The sequence below is a fragment of the Salvelinus fontinalis genome, chromosome 6, assembly GCF_029448725.1.
Source record: "Salvelinus fontinalis isolate EN_2023a chromosome 6, ASM2944872v1, whole genome shotgun sequence".
Lineage (NCBI taxonomy): Eukaryota > Metazoa > Chordata > Actinopteri > Salmoniformes > Salmonidae > Salvelinus > Salvelinus fontinalis.
The window spans coordinates 5,056,514-5,066,595 of record NC_074670.1 but is presented as its reverse complement, the minus strand read 5'-3'; the positions used below and the strand labels follow the sequence as shown (position 1 = coordinate 5,066,595).

Sequence of the window (10,082 nt, the reverse complement as noted above, 5' to 3'; positions counted from 1 at the left end):
CTGTACAGATCATTTTGTCACCAAAAAAAAAACTGTTGTGTTAAGTAGAAAAAATGTGTCTACTCTGGTCTTACGTGCGATCTAGCCAACAGCTCACAGATACAGTGTGGGTAGGCTAGCCTGCATGAAGAGATTTATATAAAATATTTTTATTTTGTCAAAACGGCAGTAAAGCATCGATCATCAATGTCACCAGAATAAGACACCGTTCACTTTCAAAGTTTATCATAACGTGTTTAATCTGCAGCTTGATAAACTGCTTTCCTGAGTCGTAGTTAGGAGGACCACACAACATATCATCTCCTGAATAGAGGTCGACCGATTATGATTTTTCAACACCGATACTGATTATTGGAGGACCAAAAAAAAGCCTATACCGATTAACCTGTTGAGGACAGAGGGCGCTGTTTTCACTTTGGGGGAAAATTGTGCCCAATTTAAACGGCCTCGTACTCACTTCTTGCTCGTACAATATGCATATTATTATTACTATTGGATAAAAAACACTCTCTAGTTTCTAAAACCGTTTGAATTATATCTGTGAGTAAAACAGAACTCATTTTGCAGCAAACTTCCTGACAGGAAGTGGAAAATCTGAAATCGATGCTCTGTTCTAGGGCCTGCCTATAAATGTCCTTGATATTTATTAGTATACATGCACTTCATACGTCTTCCACTAGATGTCGACAGGCAGTGAGAGAAGAAATGGAGTGTATAACTTGATCTGGGGTCGAATAAAAGCTCTCGGCATGACGTGTCACCAGTTTCCTGTTTTCTGGAGAGCGCGAGAAGGGACCTGGTATTGCCTTCTGAAAAGCTGTCGTTATAGACGACTAATATCTCCGGCTTTGATTTTATTTGATAAATGTGACAATATCATCGTAAAGTATGTTTTTTCAATATAGTTTTATTAGATTATTGAAATTTATTCGGGACGTTAGGCATGTTGCGTTGTGTGCCTTTGTTCAGGAAGGAGAACTTCGCGCTACTTTGCTAGCTTTCCGTGCTAATTGACTGGAGAAGAGGACATTCTAAAACCAAACAACGATTGTTCTGGACAAAGGACCCCTTGTACAACATTCAGATGGAAGATCATCAAAAGTAGGACCCATTTTATGATGCTATTTCATATATCTGTCGAACATGTGAAATAGTAGTTTGCGCCCAGATTTTGGGCACTCTCTCGCTATAACTAAGCTGGATGTCGTAATGAAGTTATTTTTAGAATTCTAACACGGCGATTGCATTAACCTGTTTGGCGTGCAAGCCCGACGTCGGTACACTTATGACAACAGCCAGCTCAAAGTGCAGGGCGCAAAATTCAAAATATATATTTTTTAAATATTTAACTTTCACACATTAACCTCTAACGCCTACCAAACCCGGATCCGGGAACCCCCCCATCACAAAAGCTGACTAGCATAGCCTAGCCTAAAGCCACAGGGATATCATATAATAAAATGTTCATGAAATCACAAGTCCAAGACACCAAATGAAAGATACACATCTTGTGAATAAAGCCATCGTTTCTGATTTTTAAAATGTTTTACAGGGGAGACAAAATATGTAAATCTATTAGCTAACCACGTTAGCAAAAGACACCACTTCCATACTCCACTTCCACACTTTTTTTTTACTCCATCACCAGCTATCACAAATTAGACCAAATAAAGATATTGATAGCCACTAACCAAGAAACAACCTCATCAGATGACAGTCTGATAACATATTTATTGTATAGCATAGGTTTTGTTAGAAAAATGTGCATATTTCAGGTATAAATCATAGTTTACCATTGCAGCCCCCATCCCAACTCTCACTAAAACGACTAGAATAACTACAGAGACCATCATGTATTAGCTAATTACTCATCATAAAACATTTCTTAAAAATACACAGCGTGCAGCAGATGAAAGACACAGATCTTGTGAATCAAGACAATATTTCAGATTTTCTAAGTGTTTTACAGCGAAAACACAATATAGCGTTATATTTGCTTAGCACTGTAGCAAACCACACAACAGCATTGATTCCAGCCAAACATAGCGATAACGTATTCACCACCAAAATATATTAATTTTTCACTAACCTTCTCAGAATTCTTCAGATGACAGTCCTGTAACATCATATTACACAATGCATATAGAGTTTGTTCGAAAATGTGCATATTTAGCGGCACAATTCGTGGTTATACAACGTGATTAGTGGCCAAAACTTCAAGCAATCTGTCGGGCGCCATCTTGGAGAGTCACCTAGTCTAATCAATAAATAATCATAAACTTGACTAAAAAATACAGGGTAGACAGCAATTGAAAGACAAATTAGTTCTTAATGCAATCGCTGAATTACATTTTTAAAATTAGCGTTGCTGCGCAATACAGGGTGCGATAACGCTAACGGCTACACTGCAAGTAATGGCGTCTTATGCATTTGAATATTTTCAACAGAACAACGAATTATCAGCATAAATAGTTCTTACTATTAGCTGAACTCCCATCAGAATCTTGGGATAGGTGTCCGTTGGCCAAAAGAATCGTTGCTGGGTTGGAGAATGTTTCCTTCCACGTTACAATTAGCAGTATACAATGGCATTCGAGAGAGAGATATCCAACTCAATACAACGTCAGAAAATGAAATGCCCGAAAATCGAAATATACTGACATAAACTGATATAAATCGGTTTAAAATAACAAGATTATGATGTCTTTAAAGCCTATATCAAATAAAAACACAGCCGGAAATGTCAAAGACCTATAACCGATGTTTCCAAAAGAACGTCCCAAGGTCCTTTGTGCAGAGCGAAGGTGAAAAGAAAGAGCCATCTATTTCCCAAGCAATTTATAAACTTTGGGAACTACGTAGAAACTCCATTTCAAGTCTCCCTATTCGCTAACAACCAGAGGAAGGCGTATGCAGTGCATCTCAACCAATAGAGGACAGGCAAATTAATACACAGGTCTGGGAACAGCCAGCAAAAATCTGCACTCTGACATACACATAGGAAAATTACTCTAAGTCGAGTTCTGTTTCACCCACAGATATAATTCAAACGGATTTAGAAACTAGAGAGTGTTTTCTATCCAATAGTAATAATAATGTGCATATTGTACGAGCAAGAATTGAGTACGAGGCCGTTTGAAATGGGCACGATTTAACTGGCTACTCAATACTGCCCCTTGCAGCCATAAGAAGTTAAGAACTAGTGTATCTATCATTTCCTATACAACATGTATTTTCTAGTAAGGTTTATGAATAGTTATTTGGTCAGAATAGTTGTGTCATAAAAATATCCGCACATTCTGGGAAAAAGTTGCTACGTTAGCACAATGTATAACCACTGATTTCAGCTCTAAATATGCACATTTTCGAACAGAACATAAGTGTATGTATAACCTGATGTTATAGGACTGTAATCTGATGAAGGTTTATGAAGGTTAGTGAAAATTAATATCTTTTGCTGGTTTATTCTCTATCGCTAACGTGCCTATTTCTATCGCTAACGTGCCTTGATGAATGAATACGGTAGTGTGGTAGGCTATTGTAGTAAGCTAATATAATGCTATATTGTGTTTTTGCTGTTAAACACTTACAAAATCGGAAATATTGGCTGGATTCACAAGATGTTTGTCTTTAATTTGCTGTACACCATCGATTTTTTCAGAAATGTTTTATGATAAGTATTTAGGGATTTTGACGTTGGTGTCTGTAATTACTCTGCCTGCTTCGGTGCTATTTCTGACGGAACTCCTCCCACCTTCCACTGAAAAGGCAGAGCGCGAAATTCAAAAGATATTTTTAGAAATATTTAACATTCACACATTAACAAGTCCAATACAGCAAATGAAAGATACACATCTTGTGAATCCAGTCAACAAGTCCGATTTTTAAAATGTTTTTCAGCGAAAACACCACATATATTTATGTTAGCTCACCACCAAATACAAAAAAGTACAGACATTTTTCACAGCACAGGTAGCATGCACAAAGCCAACCTAACTAACCAAGAACCAACCAAACTAACCAAGAAACAACTTCATCAGATGACAGTCTTATAACATGTTATAACAACGCTCTAGACATCTACCACCCCACTACCATTATCAGATTAGAGCCATAAAAGAGACTAGACATCTACCACCCCACTACCACTATCAGATTAGAGACATATAGGAGAATAGACATCTACCACTATCAGATTAGAGCCATAAGGGAGACAAGACATCTACCGCCCCACTATCAGATTAGAGCCATAAGGGAGACTAGACATCTACCACCCCACTACCACTATCAGATTAGAGACATATAGGAGACTAGACATCTACCACCCCACTACCACTATCAGATTAGAGCCATAAAGTAGACTAGACATCTGCCACTATCATATTAGACCCATATAGGAGACTAGACATCTACATTGACTTCAATACAAAACCCTAGGAGGCTCATGGTTCTCACCCCCTTCCATAGACTTACACAGTAATTATGACAACTCCAGAGGACGTCCTTCCACCTATCAGAGCTCTTGCAGCACGAACTGACATGTTGTCCACCCAATCAAAGGATCAGAGAATGAATCTAGTACTGAAAGCATAACTACAGCTAGCCAACACTGCAGTGCATAAAATGTGGTGAGTAATTTAAATGACTGTTTCCATATAACTTTAGTTAACTGAAGAGGAAAAGTTTATGTTAACCTATAATCTAATTACAATAGTCTGTTTATCAAAACATCATGAACATTTTCTGTTGTCTGTCCATAAATGGTCCTGTTAAAGTGTTACTGCTTGTGTTTTGTCATCAGAGAAAAGTTGTTGCATCTGCAGATAACCAAACAAACATTTATACAGTACCCGTCAAAAGTTTGGACACACTGGTCGAGGAAATTCTAATCAAGTAAGGGAGAAGAGACTTTCAATTTCTTCAAACAATCAAACTTTAATATTGATGAATTATTGGAATAATGGAGCTGGTCAACGACCAGGTGATCATTGAGAGCCCCAGAATACGGAAAACGCAAAACAGCTTAGTCATGGTTGGTTCCACCCCTCCCCCGGGGCAAATCGGAGCATCATTAAACCTCGGTTCCTTCTTGTGGTAATGTGTATCGGGTCTGTGGGGTCATAGCGCACAAACAAGTGATAATGGCAGTTCCGTTACTCCTTTCTCTACCAAGCCAGCCTCTGTTCTTTTCATATCTCCACACAGATGTGCAGTGGATGAACAGGATGGACTGAAGATCTGTGGTCACTCTCAGGGGATCTTTGTCTTATTGCAGTGTGACCAAGTTACTCAGAAGCAAAGATGATTGAAAACAATACAGGTCTGTTCTGTTCCTCAAGTTTATTTATATCCACTGTACTTGACCACACGCCTAGACCATCTGTGGAGAGTGACCGTGGAAGAGAGGAACCGACCCTGATGGCAGGGGAAGTGGTTAACTATGGTTTCATTCCTCCATATGTGCACATCAACATGCCTTATTTATTCCTTTAAGCAGAGAGCTCTTCACCATCTCTAAGCTCCTATACTAAACTCCTGTACTAAACTACACACAGTCTATAGCATCAATAGATCAAGGCAAAGGGCTGGCTACTTTGAAGAATCAAAAACACATTTTGATTTGTTTAACACTTTTTTTTTGGTTACTACATGATTCCATATGTGTTATTTTATAGTTTTGATGTCTTCACTATTATTCTACAATGTAGAAAATAGTAAAAAAAACTAAAAAAAAAACTTGAATGAGTAGGTGTGTCCAAACATTTGACTGGTAGTGTACACTACCGTTTAAAAGTTTGGGGTCCCTTAGACATTTCAAATTGGCCTTCTAGGCAGATTAGCAAAGAAAAAGCCATATCTCAGACTGGCCAATAAAAAGAAAAGATTAAGATGGGAAAAAGAACACAGACACTGGACAGAGGAACTCTAATCAAATAAAATTATTCCATGTATTTAAAAAAAAACTGTTTTGTGTGTTATTAAATGACCAATCAAGTCATTCTGTACGTTTCATCTTTTTTTTAATATACAAAACATTCTCTGTCAGATTCATCATCCCTTCTGTTTAGCCAGATGAAACTTCCTGCTGAACAGCCAATCACATCAAAGTGCTCCATGCTGCCAGGTGTGCTCTCTCTGGAGGCCATCCCTACGAGCAAAAGAACTTTGATGAACACATTTCTGTTTACTTTGATCAATGGGATCCTTCCAAAATGTCCTTTTGTTGATCTTGAGTGAAGCCTGGGTGGTCAAGGCAACCACTGTGGATCCCTGGTTGGTGGGGATCCCGGGTCAATGCTGAAGGTCCCGTGTGGCTCAGTTGGTAGAGCATGGCGCTTGCAACGCCAGGGTTGTGGGTTCGATTCCCACGGGGGGCCAGTACAAAAACAAAATAAAGTATGAATGTATGTACTTGTAAGTCACTCTGGATAAGAGCGTCTGCTAAATGACTTAAATGTAAATGTCTGTTTCACAATGAGGTTGTAACAGGAGGCTGGATGAAAGAGCCACAGTTAGTTTCAGAGTATGTGGCAAGGAATAAGTTATTACTAAATATTTCTAAATCTAAAAGCATTGTATTTGGGACAAATCATTCACTAAACCCTAAACCTCTGCTAAGTCTTGTAATAAATCATGTGGAAATTGAGCAAGTTGATGAAACTAAACTGCTTAGAGTAACCCTGGATTGTAAACTGTCATGGTCAAAACATATTGATATAACAGTAGCTAAGATGTGAAGTCTGTCCATAATAAAACGATGCTCTGCCTTAACAACACTATCAACAAGGCAGGTCCTACAGGCCCTAGTTTCTACCTTCTTAACAACACTATCAACAAGGCAGGTCCTACAGGCCCTAGTTTTGTCACACCTGGACTACTGTTCAGTCGTGTGGTCAGGTGCTACAAAGAGCAACTTAAGAAAATTACAATTGACTCAGAACAGGGCAGTATGGCTGTCTGTCTAAACTACTGGCACACAGCTCAGACCCCCATGCATAACCCACAAGACATGCCACCAGAGGTCTCTTCACAGTCCCCAAGTCCAGAACAGACTACGGGAGATGCACAGTACTACATAGAGCCATGACTACATGGAACTCTATTCCACAGTACTACATAGAGCCATGACTACATGGAACTCTATTCCACAGTACTACATAGAGCCATGACTACATGGAACTCTATTCCACAGTACTACATAGAGCCATGACTACATGGAACTCTATTCCACAGTACTACATAGAGCCATGACTACATGGAACTCTATTCCACAGTACTACATAGAGCCATGACTACATGGAACTCTATTCCACAGTACTACATAGAGCCATGACTACATGGAACTCTATTCCACAGTACTACATAGAGCCATGACTACATGGAACTCTATTCCACAGTACTACATAGAGCCATGACTACATGGAACTCTATTCCACAGTACTACATAGAGCCATGACTACATGGAACTCTATTCCACAGTACTACATAGAGCCATGACTACATGGAACTCTATTCTACAGTACTACATAGAGCCATGACTACACGGAACTCTATTCTACAGTACTACATAGAGCCATGACTACATGGAACTCTATTCCACAGTACTACATAGAGCCATGACTACATGGAACTCTATTCCACAGTACTACATAGAGCCATGACTACATGGAACTCTATTCCACAGTACCACATAGAGCCATGACTACATGGAACTCTATTCCACAGTACTACATAGAGCCATGACTACATGGATCTCTATTCCACATCAGGTAACTGATGCAGCAGTAGAATCAGGTTTAAAAAACAGATAAAAATACACCTTATGGAACAGCAGGGACTGTGAAATAACACAAACATAGTCACAGACACATGATAACATATGCACTATACACACACTTACACATGGATTTTGTGTTATAGATATATGGTCGTAGGGCCCTGAGGGCACACATTTAATATGTTGTGGCAGGAACTAATGGGGATTCATAATAAACCCCAGGAAGAGTAGCTGCTGCCTTGACAGGAACTAATGGGGATCCATAATAAACCCCAGGAAGAGTAGCTGCTGCCTTGGCAGGAACTAATGGGGATCCATAATAAACCCCAGGAAGACTAGCTGCTGCCTTGACAGGAACTAATGGGATTCATAATAAACCCCAGGAAGAGTAGCTGCTGCCTTGGCAGGAACTAATGGGATTCATAATAAACCCCAGGATAATCCATAAAAATACAAATAAAAAACAGAGAAGAATCAGAGGTTAGGTTGGAAATGTTATCAGCTGTAACATTGTCTCAACAGTGGTGAATACTAAGTGCTGTACAGGACTTACAACACATTGAGATAGTACTGAGGCTTTGTGATGGGAAGATGTGGCTGTTACTGCAGTGGTGTGGAGGCTGCATTGTGGGGCCTGGTGGACTGACAGAGTTGGTGGGATGAGATGGAGGAGTCTGGAGGTCAAAACATGATGAACAAACAAAACAAGAAAACATCAGAAATACTGATTTAACTGTTAAAGTCTCAAATATATGTCAGGAAACTTTAGACACAGTTTGTTATGATAAAAACATATTTTACAACAGGTATCACTGGGTTCAGCTGGATTAGACTGAATTAAAGTATGGTTGACACCAATGCAATGTGTAGAGCAGTTGTGTTCCTTGTTGGCAGTGGAAGCTGGAACACACATCACCCCAATCATCACACCTACAGCACATTCTGCTGTTTGTAAATCAAGTTCCTCTAGATCTAGGATACGTGTTCAGTGTAACAGAGGTAGTATCACGTTGACGTCACTGGAGAAGAACCTGAACTTACCTGCTCTGTGGCCTCGCCTGGCTCTTCCCACAAGGAGGTGGAGCAACGTGGGGGATAATGAAGATGATGAATTTGTTGATGTTGTACAAAATGTATAAAACGTAATAAAAACACCTACAAAACATTTTTGTAGGTGTTTTTATAACATTTTTTTATTTTTTTTATTTTTTTTTGGACCCTCCACCACCCGCCCCTTCCATGAAGGACAACTTTTTCAAATTAATTCAATTAATCAAAGAAGGTTCCCCCAGCTAGAGGTGGCAGGTGCTGGTTCCCCCAGCTAGAGGTGGCAGGTGCTGGTTCCCCCAGCTAGAGGTGGCAGGTGCTGGTGGAAGTCGTTCCAACAATGTAAGGAATCCATTGTCATTGCAATTAGGTTAATAAATATCATCACTGGATTTCTGATTACCTCTGAAAATAATACCGCAACTAAAGCCGTCATGTCAAAATGATTAGTTCTATAAAGAAGTTTTTCTTGATTTCCATTGATCATATCAGTGAGAGTAAGACCGAAATCTAGGTCCTTCGATACTTCATTATCTAAAGTACTATATGAGACGTGATTTGAATGTTTTCCTTTAATTACAATATCAGATACGTTAAGTTTTCCTTCCTGAATAGCAAGCTCAATAACTTTATCATCAATTCTGAGCTCAGTTTTAATATAGAAGTCATTCCTATCCATTAAAGAAATATAACACCCTGATATTATATAAATCGGGTCTGTAAATTTTTTTATTTTTTCCTTATTTTTCCAGAAAAACACAATTGCGTTAACATAATCATACAAACTATTGATGTAAATCACATAGTTGCTTTCTTCAAAGATGTTATTTTGTTTTAGGAAAATAATTGTTTTAAATACCGTATTTTCATTAAAACTACCGATAAAGTCTAATAGGTGTATACAATTCTCTTTTGAGAAATCCAGGTAAAAATTTGTTTTATTAATTGTTATTTGTTTAGTTTTCTTATGGTACTTCATTATCATATTGATACATTTTTTATTGCCTTTTCCCTCAACATTTACTTTAAAGCCAAAATGTTCCTTTTCATCTTCATTATCCTGAAAAAAATGAATAAAAAGAACAGAATCAGTTTAACCTTGTTTTTACATTAAACATGAAGAATAAGAGGAAGTGAGTGACATGATTTTTCAATCTTCTCATGCAGTCATACGACGACAAACACAAGCACCATTAACAGCACCATTTCTAGAAAGAAAATAATTTATGATCTTTTTGATAACCTATATTCGAATTAC

At 38.4% G+C, this 10,082-nt stretch overlaps 1 long non-coding RNA gene across 1 annotated transcript; it reads right to left on the bottom strand.

The window, feature by feature from the left end:
* Nucleotides 1–5,754: 5,754 nt before the first annotated feature.
* On the bottom strand, nucleotides 5,755–9,059 carry LOC129856881 (uncharacterized). Its single transcript, XR_008759832.1, has 3 exons — nucleotides 8,819–9,059; nucleotides 8,331–8,451; nucleotides 5,755–6,148 (listed from the first exon to the last, which is right to left on the bottom strand). It is a non-coding gene; the product is annotated as an uncharacterized LOC129856881 (long non-coding RNA).
* Nucleotides 9,060–10,082: the final 1,023 nt, after the last annotated feature.